The sequence below is a fragment of the Panthera uncia genome (genome assembly GCF_023721935.1).
Source record: "Panthera uncia isolate 11264 chromosome E2 unlocalized genomic scaffold, Puncia_PCG_1.0 HiC_scaffold_19, whole genome shotgun sequence".
Taxonomy (NCBI): domain Eukaryota; kingdom Metazoa; phylum Chordata; class Mammalia; order Carnivora; family Felidae; genus Panthera; species Panthera uncia.
The window spans coordinates 26,112,817-26,126,638 of record NW_026057588.1 but is presented as its reverse complement, the minus strand read 5'-3'; the positions used below and the strand labels follow the sequence as shown (position 1 = coordinate 26,126,638).

The 13,822-nt window shown below is 52.8% G+C and overlaps 1 long non-coding RNA gene across 1 annotated transcript; it reads left to right on the top strand.

The window, feature by feature from the left end:
• Nucleotides 1-3,422: 3,422 nt before the first annotated feature.
• Nucleotides 3,423-5,627, top strand: LOC125915417 (uncharacterized). The gene is made up of 3 exons (XR_007455657.1): nt 3,423-3,584; nt 4,018-4,190; nt 5,458-5,627. It is a non-coding gene; the product is annotated as an uncharacterized LOC125915417 (long non-coding RNA).
• The last annotated feature ends 8,195 nt before the right edge of the window (nt 5,628-13,822 follow it).

The window sequence follows — 13,822 nt, the reverse complement described above, 5'->3', positions numbered from 1 at the left end:
GGCCCCGCCCTCTTCACAGATCCCCCATGAGAGAGGGACTAGGATGGAATTGGACTTGACATTAAACAGATGTGCTTTCATGTACTGGTTCCACCTCGTTCTTGTCGTGTGACCTCAGGTGAGTCATTCCACCTACCTGAGACTTAGTTTCCAAAATCTGGAAAAGGAAATTCTCCTCGTACCTACTTCACAGGGTTGTTGGGAGGAGGAAAGGGGCTGACACACATGAAGGGCTTAGCACAGCACCTGGCACACAATAAATGGTAGTGACAACGGTTCGAACATCCCAGGAACACATTAACTTAAATTTCATAGGGAAATGTCTCCACCAAAAGATGCAGATGTCCCAACCTCGCAGTGAAAGGGAGTCGTGACCAGAGAGCGAGGGCAAGAAAGACAGAGGATGAGGGCAGGGGGACGGGCCCTCTTTCTTCTCTCTGCCCTCCAAATCCATGACTTGGAGAATCACGTCATGGACTTATGTGGAGAATAGTCTGGGAGTAGCTAGTGGTATTCGGCAACAAGTGTACTTATGACCTAGTGTGGGGGTCTGCAAACTGGCAAGCCCAATCTGGCCCACCCTGGTTTTTGTAGATAAAGTTTTATGAGAACACAGCCACCCACACCCATTAACATGCAGCCTATGGCTGCTTTAGTGCCACGACGGCAAAGCTGAGTAATTGCAACAGAAATCGTATGGCCCACGAAGCCAAAAGTATTCACTGTCTCACCGTTTATGAAAAATTTGTGACCTCCGATCGGGGACCCGGTGACCCCTCTCGTGCGGGCAGAAATCTCCCTACTGGTCTGCAAGGGATAGAGCTCATGGCCGCATTGCCAGTTAGGGGTCCACCTCTGAGGAATCAAAAGATAAAATGTGGGCAATGCTCCCTGTGGACTACAGTCGAAAGCAAAGAACCAGAAGCACATGTAGCAGCATGGGTGATTCTCACAAACACTGGGCTAAGTGAGAGAAAAGAAAAAGTGAAAAACAGAATAATAAAAAAGAGCTGGCATTTTTCGAGCCTTTCGCATCTGCCAGGCAGCGCTCTGAGTGTTTCACAAGTGTGAGCTCATTTAATCCTCTGGACAGCTCCGCAAAGCAGGAACGAGTGTACCATCGCATTTCGCAGATGGAGACACCAAGGCGCCCAGTGGCTAAGGAGCCACTAGCAAGTGGCAGAGCTGGGATTTTGAACTCGGGCAGATTGAGCCCAGAGCCTAGACTCTTGGCCGCTAAGCTACACCGTACGGAACACAGTGTCCCTCTGTTCACTAATATCACGTAGAGTACAAAGGTAAGTTTTGTGTTAGGCGTTTTTTACCGTAATAAAAAAAAGAAACACATATCCACATACAAAGCAACAATATGTATTCAAGGGTATTTACCCAACACATGGGGAGGCTGCCTCCATGCTGGCGGAATGGGGGCAGGGATGAGGGCAGGGAGGTGTAAAATACATACAAATGGCCTCGGCCCCCTGTGAACTGGGCAGGGTGATAAAGTCCATTCCGTGCACCTAAGATCCAGAATGTTTCCAGCTTTCAAGTTTTTAGAATTCTTGCACTCCCAGTCCAGCACGGGGGTCCGGTTGGAGGCTGTGGCCGGCACGGCTCGTCCCCCACCCTCCTCGACCTGCTCCTGCGGCCCAGCGGCTCAGCGGGCTGTCCCGGCAGCCGCTGGCGGTGCGGGAACCGGGGTTGGCACAGTGGGCATGACAGGGTGCCGCAGGCTGGCTGCCTTATCGCGCCGGACAGAACAAACAGCGTGAGGCCTGACACGGGCCCTCCCTGTGGCCGCAGCGGGCAGCCGGCTTTTTCTCCTGACCATCTTTGAGCTCGAGATCAGACACAGGGAAAGATTAAAACAAATATGAATTTAATCAAGGGATTCTGCTATCCTGGGGTGGAAACAGGAGCCTGCTGACATATAGAGGCTGGAGCGCTGGGGAGCCAGAGTCGAATCAAAGCCGCTTGCTTACCACTAACTGCTCAGATGATCCATATCATAACAACAAAAAAGAAAAACAATTATTTATTCTTTTTGATGTTGCAGCTCAGCAGCAACTTGCTTTTTGAAGAGAGCAAGGTCAAAACCAAGTTATTGTTTTTGCCTGAAACTTTGACAGGGACTCCGAGTTCTTCCGTGTGACCTACTTAGATGAGAGATGTAGCAAGGTTGGAAATGTTCATTCCTTCTGGGCCACGGATTAGGGCTTCCTTTCTTCTCCTGCCCTGCCTCCTTCTCTCCACCTCTCTCCCCTCTCTTCCCATTAAGGACCTGAAGAAGATGTCGTGGGGAACACAGAGGCCACCAAGCAAAAGTTCTGTCTCCTCCCGGAGAGCTGGGAGTCAAGGTCTCCGGCTGCACTCTTCCGGGGCAGGCCGGAGAAAAGTCACTCTTTGACTCCCTGCTCCACCGGCCAGGCGTTCGCAGGGCAGCTTCAGCCCGAAGTGCCAAAGATACGCCCGGGAACAAATCAGACGGGGCCTGCTAGGGGAGAGTCCGCCTTTCCCAGGAGAGAGGGGATTAAGTAACTGAATATAATTCAGGGGACCCACGTGACCACCGGGGTCCATGAAAATAATGGGCTCTCGTCCCCCAGGCCCAGGATTCAGAGGTTTCCACGGAGTGGAAGTGGCATTTAGGCTGAATCTAAAAGGATGAGTCTGGGCTGGCCAGAGGGAGAGGGAGGAAGAAAGTTGCAGCAGAGAGAATAGCTTTCGCTCAGGCCTGCAGGTGAGAGCATGCGGATTCCAGGAATGGAAGGCAGTTCTGCTCCAAGGGCAGAGCCCAGACACCACAGACTGGGCAGGGAGCAGCTCCCGTGGGGCCTTGTGAGGCCCCGGCCAGGAGTTTGGGTTTCCTCTTTATGGGGATGGGGAGCCACAGCAAAGGACTCTTCAGTAGGGAGCAATGTGGCCAAGGTTGCTTCAGAAGGAGGGGCGGCGGGGAGGCAAGACCGGGGTGAGGGATGATAGGAGAGGAGGTGGGCTGGGTACGGAGGGTTGGGAAGGACTCATAAGTTACATTTTGAGCTTGAGGGGTCCAGCCGGAGCCATCCGGTCAGATGCACCGTCTAGGGCTCAGGAGACAGGGGGCCGGACACAGAGACTTGGGAGGACACAGCACATATAGATTTGAATTTTCACATTCTTTGACTCTTTGACCGGATGTTGGAACCCTGCTGGGCCCCTTTGGGAAACCAAAAAGCACCATGAGACACCACTTCAACCCTATCAGGCAGCCTCTTTCAGAAGCCAAGAGGGGTGCCCCGGTCTGAGTTCCCCCAAAGCAGAGCGTGAGACACGGATGTTAAGTACAAGCAGCTTAGCAGGGAAATGGCCCCAGGAAGCATCTGTAGGGGTGTGGGGAGCTGAGGGAGGGTGGGGAAGGTGGCCAGTACAGGATGGGTTACTGAGCAGGTTAACTGCTGTGGGCAAAAGGCATTCAATCCCAACCAGAAGCTGAAGGATTCGTCCACAATTTCCCAGTGGTCCTCCACTAAGGGCTGCTCCTAGGATATGTGGGGCCTGCCCCACGTGGTGCTGGTCACCCTTGTGCATCCAGAGAATGAGTCCAGGTAGGTGTAGTTCTTTGCCGGAAGAAGTCAGAGGTGGGAGCTGTGAGCGGCAAAGGCATCGCTATGGGGCACCCACCGTGCCTGCTCCATGAGGCAAATCATGAAAACGAGTAGTTTCCAACGAATGAATGGATTTTAGCTATTAACAACAACAACAACACAACAGAGAGAACTTTCTCCAGGCTTCCCAACCCCAAGAAAGAGACATCAGAGGGTCTAAGAAAAAGCAAGAAATAGACATAAGGTGACCCTATTCCTACCCCCAACGAAGACAGATCTGAAAACATTCCAGAGAAACACCTCCGCATCCAGAGAACATCAAAATGGTATATCACTGGAAATGTTAAAGGATGTTTACTCCATTTCCCGTAGGGAAGCAGGTAATGTTTCTTTCCTTTTGTTTTTTTAATTTGTTTTCATGTTTATTTTTGAGACAGAGCATGAGCGGGGGAAGGGCAGAGAGAGAGGAAGAGAGAGTATCTGAAGCGGGCTGGATGCTGTCAGCACAAAGCCCGACGATGATGCGGAGGCTGGATCTCAAGAGCCGAGCCATGAACTCCTGACCTGAGCTGAAGTCAGATGTTCAACCACCACCCAGGTGGCCCGGTAATGTTTCTTTCCACGAGGGGGTAGTATGCTAAGGGAGAATGGCCCTGAAGCTGGTGAGGGACGCTGAAGGCTGGCCTGTTGGAGGCCGCTGTAAGGGATTCAGTGGGATGACCTCATTCTCTGCTGGGAACTCTCCCAGGGCTCCCGTGGTGGACCTTACCGCCTCTGCACACACTGGCCCATCTTGCAACATCCAGCCCCACGGGTCTTGTCCAGAAGTACCAGTCATTTACCATCCCCTGAGGGATAACTGGAACTGATGGCAGATGGAGAGCCGGTGAAGGAGCACCCCAGCCCCTTGCCCTTGAAGGGGTAACGTGAGGGCATATGGCACTCACCACTGCCAGCACCCAGGGGCACTGAGCGCTAGGGGCTTACAGTGACGACTGGCTTGGTTATGCTCCCTTTGCCAGCCCACCCCCCATCTCGGTCTCACTCGCCACGGCCACCAATGCCACACAGCCCATTCTACCCACCTCTCCCCCGCTCCTCATTCACATGTGTCATGTCAGCCGCTGGAAATCAACCACGGTGGGAATTTACACTGTGAAATTGGCAGACGCTACAGATCGGGGTGTTGCTTTTTGGGTTTGGGTGGGGTGTTTTGTTTTGTTTTGTTTTTTCCCTAAAGAACCAGTTTACCCGCATGCTATGGGCTCATTTTCCCACTTTCTTATTGTTGCTTCTTGGCACCACCTCCCAAATAAACTTATACTCAAACCCTTTCTCAGGGTCTGCTCCTGGGGAAACAAAAATGAAGACAGCTCTGAGCCTGCAGACCAAGGCAGTTAGTTATCTGTCTCACGCAAGTGCTGTCACAGAGGCAGTCATGTCCTTACCTTATACTCTAGCCTCTTCTCCCCCCTGCCCTCCTTCTCACCCTCTCCCTTCCCCCTACACACACAGCACAGCCCAAGCCATCCCCACTCTCCCTAACACCCTCAGTGCACATTCATTGTTTATACCCACCCGGCATCCGTTCCCTTTTTGCTATCGACAGCACCCTGGTTTCCTCCAGGGACGGTGCTAAGTTGCTTCAATGGTGCCAGTCCTTCTCCCCTCTCCACATCTAAACCTTCCACCATCAGACTTTATGGTTTATCTCACTAAAGAAGCCAAGTTTACATCCCCGCCCCTTGGGTCTGGGCCCAGTCCTGTGGCTTGGGAAAAAGAATGAGGCAGAAGTGATGGTGTGCCCAGTCTGAGCCTCAGCCTTGTAAGAGCATCACTGTTTCTTGTCTTGTGGCTTTGCCATCAACCCAAGGAGGACATTCGGGGATGATCAACTGGTCCCAGGAGGAGAAGATGAGAGGAGTGGCGGGGAAAGCAGTCCCAGCTAACTGCCTCAGACAAGCTCAGCCTGGCCAGACACTCCAGCCAAACCACAGATGTGCACGCAATAAACACTTCCTGTTCCAGGCAGCCAGGTTCTGTGGTTGTTTGTTACAATAAAGGGAACCATCCCCACCCACTCAATCCATACGGTTCAGGTGGAGCTGACCCCCATCTCCCAGCTCCAGAGAAGACATGTGCCAGTCAGTATAATCTGCACCCTGGTACCCTGGCCTCAGTCACTATTTCATAAATGGGCCTGTGGTCCAAGCCAGGCCAACGAGACCCAACCCTGGGACATTTCCTGGAATTCCTGGGGAAGAAGTACTCGCTTCCCATTTGGGTTGCATAGATGGTGGGAGGTCAGCCAGCTGCTGCAAGCAGCCATCTTGCTACTGCAACGGTAAATGCCTTCTGGAGAATGGGGCCGTCACGTGCCAGCGAACTGGCTCTCCTCCCACAGAAAATAAAAATTTAAAAGGCCCTGGGGAGCCTGGGTGGCTCAGTCGGTTGAGCGTCCGACTTCGGCTTGGGTCATGATCTGGCCGCTTGTGGGTTCGAGCCCCGCGCCGGGCTTTGTGCTGACAGCTCGGAGCCTGTGGCCTGCCTCAGATTCTGTGTCTCCCTATCACTCTGCCCCTAACCCGCTCGCATTTTGTCTCCGTCTCTCTCAAAAATAAACATTTAAAAAAATTTTTTTTAATTAAAGAAAAAAAGGCCCTGATTTGTAGTGTTTGCCAATTTCCATGATATAAATACTCCTACCACGGACAATTTCATGCTACCAATGACTTAACTGTTCGAGATTCCAGAAAGTCTTACCATTGGCTCCGGCACACCCCTGAAGTGGAACGTATACCGTGGAAAACAGAAGCAAAAGATGAAGAGATAGACAGTGTTCTGGAGATGTTATGTGAGCCCCTACACCTAGCCATGCCTGAAATCCATTAGTCCCTTGGACTGTACTCATATGTGAGCCAACAATTTCCTTCTGTTTTTTCTTAAGGCAGTCTGATTTGGGTTTCTTTTACTTGCAACTGAAAGATGACTAATACACATACACACACACACACACACACACACACACACACACCATGAACCTCCCATGCCTTGAAAAGTAATAATACATCATTAAAAAAATAACAGTAGTGGGGCACCTGGATGGCTCTCAATCGGTTAAGGGTCCAACTCTTGATTTCGGCTCGGGTCATGATCTCAGGATCGTGACATTGAGCTCCACGTCAGCCTCTGCACTGGGCATGGAGCCTGCTTAAGATTCTCCCTCTCCCTCTCCCTTTGCCCCTCCCCCTCCTCATGGGCTCTCTCTCTCTCCCCCTCTCTAAAAAATAAACTAATTAATTAATAATAAATAAATAAATAAATAAATAACAGCAGCAAGGCAAGTATTTAAGCACCAACTATGTGCCAGGCACCTTGGAGACACATAGACACATCCTGCTAATAATTTCCATACCGCCCTTACAAGGTAGACGTCACTGGGTTTACTCTTCAGATGAGCAAACTCGCAGAGAAACTGAAGGACTTGCCAGTTGACATCAGAGCCTGTGACTCCACCCACCTCCCTCTGGGGCCCCTCTTACTTTAGCCGCCAGCCAGTTCTTCTGCCAAGAATGTTTCCCGCCTCTTCTCTACCTGTTGCTCCCTGACTCATCTTTTAAATAACTAAGTAACTTGGGTCAGGGCTTGGTCTCACTTTCTCCATACGTCACTCTGCTTTCTTCCGTGTGACTCCATTCTGCCTCCAGGAAGCCTCTAAAGCTCCAGACCCATTGCCTCTCTGTCACAAGTCCACTAGAAAATAAAATTCCCTTTCCCAAACTCATCCTCTGAAAATAGTGGGCCTGGGGGCTCCTGGGTGGCTCAGTCAGTTGAGCATCCAACTTCGGCTCAGGTCATGATCTCACAGTTCGTGGGTTTGAGCCCCGCATCAGGCTCTGTGCTGAGTGCTCAGAGCCTGAAGCCTGCTTTGGATTCTGCGTCCCCCCTCTCTCTACCCCTCCCCCTCCCCCGCTCATGCTCTGTCTCTCTCTGTCTCTCAAAAATGAATAAACATTTAAAAAAAATTTTTTTGGGGGGGGCGCCTGGGTGACTCAGTTGGTCGAGCGGCCAACTTCAGCTCAGGTCATGATCTCGCAGTCAGTGAGTTCAGGCCCCGCGTCGGGCTCTGTGCTGACAGCTCAGAGCCTGGAGCCTGTTTCAGATTCTGTGTCTCCCTCTCTCTGACCCTCTCCCGTTCATGCTCTGTCTCTCTCTGTCTCAAAAATAAATAAACGTTAAAAAAAAAATTTTTTTTTTTAATAGTGGGCCTGACTCTCATTGAGACCCATCCTTGAGCCATTTAGTGTGGTGGAGGGACAGATATATGAGTTGGCTTAGGCCAAGTTCACATGCCATGCCCTAGTTTGTCACATGCATGCCCAGACCGCACAGACTGAGGCCAAGGTCGGATGCCATGCCTTAGGACTAGGTGGTGTGGGCTGAGTCTCACCCAGACCATATAGACTGAGTTTGAGGGAGTAGTGGTTTCCCCAAGGAAAATGAGGAAGTTCTTAGCAGAAGTGAGAGTGGATGCAGAACATAAAAACAACAAATTCCCAACATACACATCTCCATTCTAGACCACCACCCAAAGCTAGGTGGCCATTATTTCTCATCTGGTTTCTAACTAACGCCCTGACTTCAGCCTCCATATCTTAACCATCCTCTGCACAGCTCTGAATCTTTCAACTTCCACTCAAAAACAAAACAAAAAACTTCAATGACTCCCTACTGTCCAGTCCATAAAATCCAAGCTCCTAGACCTGAAACTCAACACGTGCCCTGCTCTGACTCTGATGGAACTTTCCAGTCTCCTTGCCTCCAGTTTCCCTTTTCCCACTTACCTGACATTTCAGCCAAACCTATCTCATGTTTTCTCTCCTCTGAGCCTTTAGCTCACCTGGAATGCTTACTGCTCCCCTCTCCCTTTCTCCAAGACCCCAAAATCAAGCCCAGCTCCATGGCCATCACCACCAGGAAGGCACGTATTCTGCTGAATCCACACTGACTCCAAGTCTCCAACCCAGCCACCCCCTGCCTCTGCCCCTCAACTCCTCAGCGCCCTTCTCATGGTGTGGCTTCTGTTGGGGAGACTTTGAGCTCCTGCGAGCGGGCCTCCCAGGTAGTCAAGCCAGCCCCACCATTGATCAGGACTCTTTTAATTGTGAGAAACCCACGTTGAATCTCTTTAAGTGCAAAAGGTCACTGCTCAGCAGTAAACACACACAGAACAGGGGAGCCAGCAGGCAGGATTCAAGGTACTTGTCTTTCTCTCTCTCTTTCTCTCTCTCTCCACTCCTCCCTTTCTTTTCTTATTTCTACTTTTCTCGACGTGATGGTCTCATTTCCTACTGTAGCTGGAGAAGGGGGCTTCTGGTGATTCTAGCTTACATCACGCTTAGAACTTGGGATCTCAGAGAATGGAAGACCACCTTCCCTGACAGTTCTGGCGGCAAAATTCTAGGTACAACACTGGCCTGGCTTAGGTCATATGACCTTCCCAGAGCCAATCAGTCCGTGGCCTGAGGAATAGGGTTCTCTGATTGGCCAGGCCTGTGTCACGTGACCGTGGCAGGCTTTGCCCCACCTTTAGAGGTTCTACTCGGAATACGCCCCCCAGGAAAGAACGTTGGTTGCCAGAAGACAAGGCGGAAGAAAGACAAAGAGAGAGAGAGAGAGAGAGAGAGAGAGAGAGAGTCGCTAACCTCAGAACCCCCGCAACACCCAAGCATGAGGACTGGTTCACATCGTGGATTCTCCACTTAGCTGTTACCCACAACCAGTGATGGCTGAAGAGCCGTGGATGGGGAGAACACCAGCTCACGCTTGGCCAGTACCAGTGTGCCGGGCACTTATTCTAAGCACTTCTACATGTTAACTCACTCATTTCTCATGACAACCCTAAGAGCTGAGGACAATTATTAGGTGAGAAAAGTGAGGCCCCAAAAGGTAAGCCACTTGCCTAAGGCCCTCCAGCTAAGAAGCTGGGGCCCAGGGGTGTGGTCCCAGAACCTATGCCCTCCCCACTGAAGGATACTTTGGACAAGGGGACCTTGGTGGTGGCCAGTGCGCCCAAACACAGGAGAGCTAGAGAGTACACACATGTACAGGAGTACATTCCGGAGAGCCAGAGAAACCTGCCCCCACACGGTCATAACCTCCAACCTGCCCAGATTTTTCTTCATCAGAATAGCCCAGGAGCCTGGCTGGCGGTATCTGTCTGGCTCTGCCCCAAGAGAGGAGGCGTGATACGACACCCCAGCCCTCACCAGCTTGCCAGCCCCTCCTGCTCCAGCTAGTCTGGACTCCTCAGTCAGCTGGGGTTCTCCACCCCTGGACGCCCTGAGCTCCTCCCTCAGCGACAGGTGCAGCAGGGGGCAGGAGACAGGAGGCCGTGGAGGCCCCAGTGACAAGAACAGAAACCAGAGCCCCAGGCCAGGACAGCACTGGAGAGGAATGTGGAGGAGACAGACAGAAAGAGAAGAGGAGGAGACAGACGGAAGGAGACAGACAGAGGAGAAGACACACAGGAAGAGAGCAAAGGCAGAATGTAGGAAACAGAGATGGGGCTGCGTCCTCCCTCGCCCTTCCCACAGGCAACACATCTCTCTCTTGTCTCGGGGCTGAAAGCAAGAAGGGGAGAGGGAAGACCTTGTAAATGAGGCAGGTGAGAGTTCTGCAGCTACATGTCTCAGTTTCAATTCTCTTCGAGTCCCTGATGCAGAACGAGCACCTCCGGAGGGGAAGTGAGTGAAGATAGGTGCCCATGGGAAATACCCCTCCCTCAACCCCGCTTTGGGCAACAGGCCCGATGCTTAGAGGGCCCCAGAAACACCTTCCTGACAGGGCTCCAGAGACCAAAGCCCATGGCCACTGAGCCCTGCAAAGTGGCAAAAGGAGAACGCAGAGGGACACATGCCAGACCCTGCCCATGTCTCCCCAGGGATCTGAATTCTCTTCCCACCCCACATCACACAAAACCCCCATTCTCTCAGAATATCTGATACCTCCCGTGGAACAGGAACTTGAGGTCTGGCTTTGTCCCCAACCAGCTGTATGACCGTGGTTAACCTCTTCCCTTCCGAAGACCTCAGTCTGCCATCTCCATAGTGAGCGGCCCTTTGGGGGTTGGGGCTCTGCGGTCCTGGGACTCTGTTGGCCCTCACCAGCCTTCAAAGCCACTGGTGCTCTCAGAAGGATGCTGGTCAGCCTCCCCCAGCTGTCCACCCTACCCGTCTCCCGGAAAGCCCCCTATCCTGTCCAATGTCCCACCTCCTTCTAGCAAACTGTAGCTGGCCCATGCCCTCCGGGCCTTGCAAGGAGCTGACCACCATCCACAGAAATAAGAGGACCCGACGTGAGACAGAAAGTGAGAGCGGCTGATTCCTCCCTACTGGAGAACACAGCGGCACCAGGCCGGCCTGGCCTTTTGCCTGACGGCCCGCGTTTAAGACAGTGCGTAATGCGGCCACAGCATAGGCTTCCGCACCCCTGACTCCCTAGAATAGGAATGATTTGCAGAAGAGAGTAAGTGGAGGCCTAGAATGGCAGGTCAGAAACCCCTGCCCAGATGCCAAGAGACAGCCATGAAGGCAGGGGGGCCGGGTGGGGAGGGAGGATGACCCGTGGGCACACTGGCCTCCTTCTCACGGATGCCCCGAGGAGGGCGCTGGGAGCAAGTCGCGTCCCGTAACCGCAGCCTGCGCCTGGTGTCAGCCGCGTGGCGCTGCGCAACACCCCCCCACCCCCGCCCGTCCCCGAAAACCAAAGGCGCCCCTTCCAGAGAAGAAAAAGGAGGGAGCCTCATCATTAATAGCGCTGGCGGCAAGGTAAAGCCACCCGCCCGCTCCGGCGCACCCTCACCCATAATTATGCCAGCGAGGCTTTCATCCCCACGCGCGCACGCCGAAAGTTTATTGTTGTATTTCGGCCTTTTGTTCAGTCTCCTGTGCCTTTTATGCAAGGGGAAGGGTGCTGAGGGGTCAAAGCATCCTCCCCCGGCTCCTCTCTCTGTCAGTCCTTTTAGAAAAACACCCAAAGCCATAATTTGTCTTAGAATTTCTTTTGAAACAGCTACAAGAAAGACTCGCGACTGCTCTTTTCCCTCTGTTTCTGATTCCAGCCATCCCTTTATCTGGCTTTCATTAGAGCCTCGGCCGCGCCTCTTTTGTGGGAGAGACTTATGGGAACCCAGGCAGTTTCCCAGCCGCTGTGATGTTGCTAAAGATTAAAAAGGAGCTTTGAAGCTGTACCAGTTCTCTCTGCGCCCCCTCGGTACAGGGCCTCAGAAAGACCCAAGCCATCTGGCAAACCTGACATAAAGACAAAATAAAGTGATTGAGACTGGCTCTTCAAAGCCACAATGGCAGATTTGTTGATTTGGGCGTTATCTTTCATGCAAGGCCCTCAGAAGTCACCAGAACACCTAGGTAATCTCGGGCAGGCCTCACTGGACTGGACAGGCCGAGGCTCAGAGAGGGACCCGGCAGCTCCTGGTGGGGCTGAGGGATGGACCGAAGGCTGCTGGAGGTGGGCCCCGGGAAACTCAACAGTTGGAGCTGGAGCCGGGCCCTGGCCATGGTTTACAGTGAGGACTGCCAACCTGGCCCCCGCCTCGTGTCCCATCTCAGGAGGGGTGCCTGACACCGGCCAGACGGAGTCAGAGCGAGAAGCTGATGTGAGGCTGTCCTGAGCAGGAGGGGAGCGGCAGGGAGATGAAAGGCCGCTGCCCTAATTGCAACCGACAGCCCGTTAGTAACGCCCTGGCAGCTTCCATATCGGGACCTGCTTCTCACGGCTTCCGGCTGGGCAAGGCCTGGGGCAGATGGCTGTCTGCCGGGGCCCGCGGGAGGATCTCCCTTCTGACTGATGCTGGGACGAGCAAAGATCCTGGAGGGAAAGAACCAAAAAGCAGCCCTGAGCCAGTCCTCCATTAACACCCCACCTGACCCCCAAGTAACCTGGAGCTTGGCCCTTGCTGGACCTCAGTTTGCCCTCCTGCAAAAGAGACCTAGTGGACACTCATGGACAGAGTCTCTCCTATCCTGTTGGGGAGCAGTGTCCAGAGCCAAAGCCTTGGGTCATGGCCGCTCCTCTGGCCTGGATGGGAGCCTGGAGGAGATGATGCCAGAGCCAGCACTACACATGAACAGACGCCCCCCACAGACTGAGCTTCAGTGCAGGAATCTGGGGGACACCCACACACACACCTACTACTGATGTGACCTCACGCAACCCGCTCCCCTCTCAGTGCCTCGGTTGTCCTCATGTTCAGGAGCTGGAAGTTCAGGAGTTGGAATACACTAGAGATATTCAGGTGCTGGGGAGAACTGGGGTTCCATGAACATTCCTGAGGGGGCCAAGGGGAGGTCAAGAGGGAGCTGAGCAGGTACTACTCTGGGGTCCTCCAAATAGAGCATTCATTTGTTATGCACACTGAGCTTCAATAAAATCTCCAGGATTTTTTTTTTAAGGTTCCGCTGATTAAAACACACATACAACTTAAAAGCCACAAGTTGAGAGGGTCTGCTCCTTCTTTCTGACCTCCCCGAATCTGTGATTCACATCGGACCGCAGTGAGCTCAACCAAGAGCTAAACTTCATTCTATCCAGTTTTAACCAAATGATGAGCTCCCAAAGTCTGACCATGGATCAGCAACCAAGTCTCTATTGAAAATCTACTCTGCACTCGCACCGGGGAGAATGTAACACCTGCGTGTCCTCAAACACCAGACCCAGAAAAGATATCTAAGGGATGTTCACATTCACAAGGGACGGGATAGATCAGCATCTGCTTTCTAAACCAGAGAGAGGTGGCCACTGATCACAGGCCTGGGGGACAATTCATCTATCCCCATATTCCTGTGCCCCCTCCCTCTAGCCAGATGCAGGACTGGGGCCCCAGCTCTTCCTCCGCTGCCCTGTCCCTTTCAGAGAGTCCAAAGAGGAAACGTCTCAGTTTCCTTTCCATCACAGCTGGCCCCAACCACCCTTCCTTCCTGTGAAGAGCACAGCTGGCGCCAGGGTGGGAGGTCCACAGCAGAGACTTCCTGGCACCTTGGTAGTGACGTGCCAACATGAGATTAGGCTTCATCTCTATGTCCTTCCAAAGAGAGAGAGGAAGACCAGCTCCTGGAGAGATACGGCCACAAATGAGCACATGTGGGAGGGGGCATCCTGCCCACCAAACCCTAAAGGGAGTCTTCCAGAGTAGTCCCTCCTTTTCTAATCATGCCTCC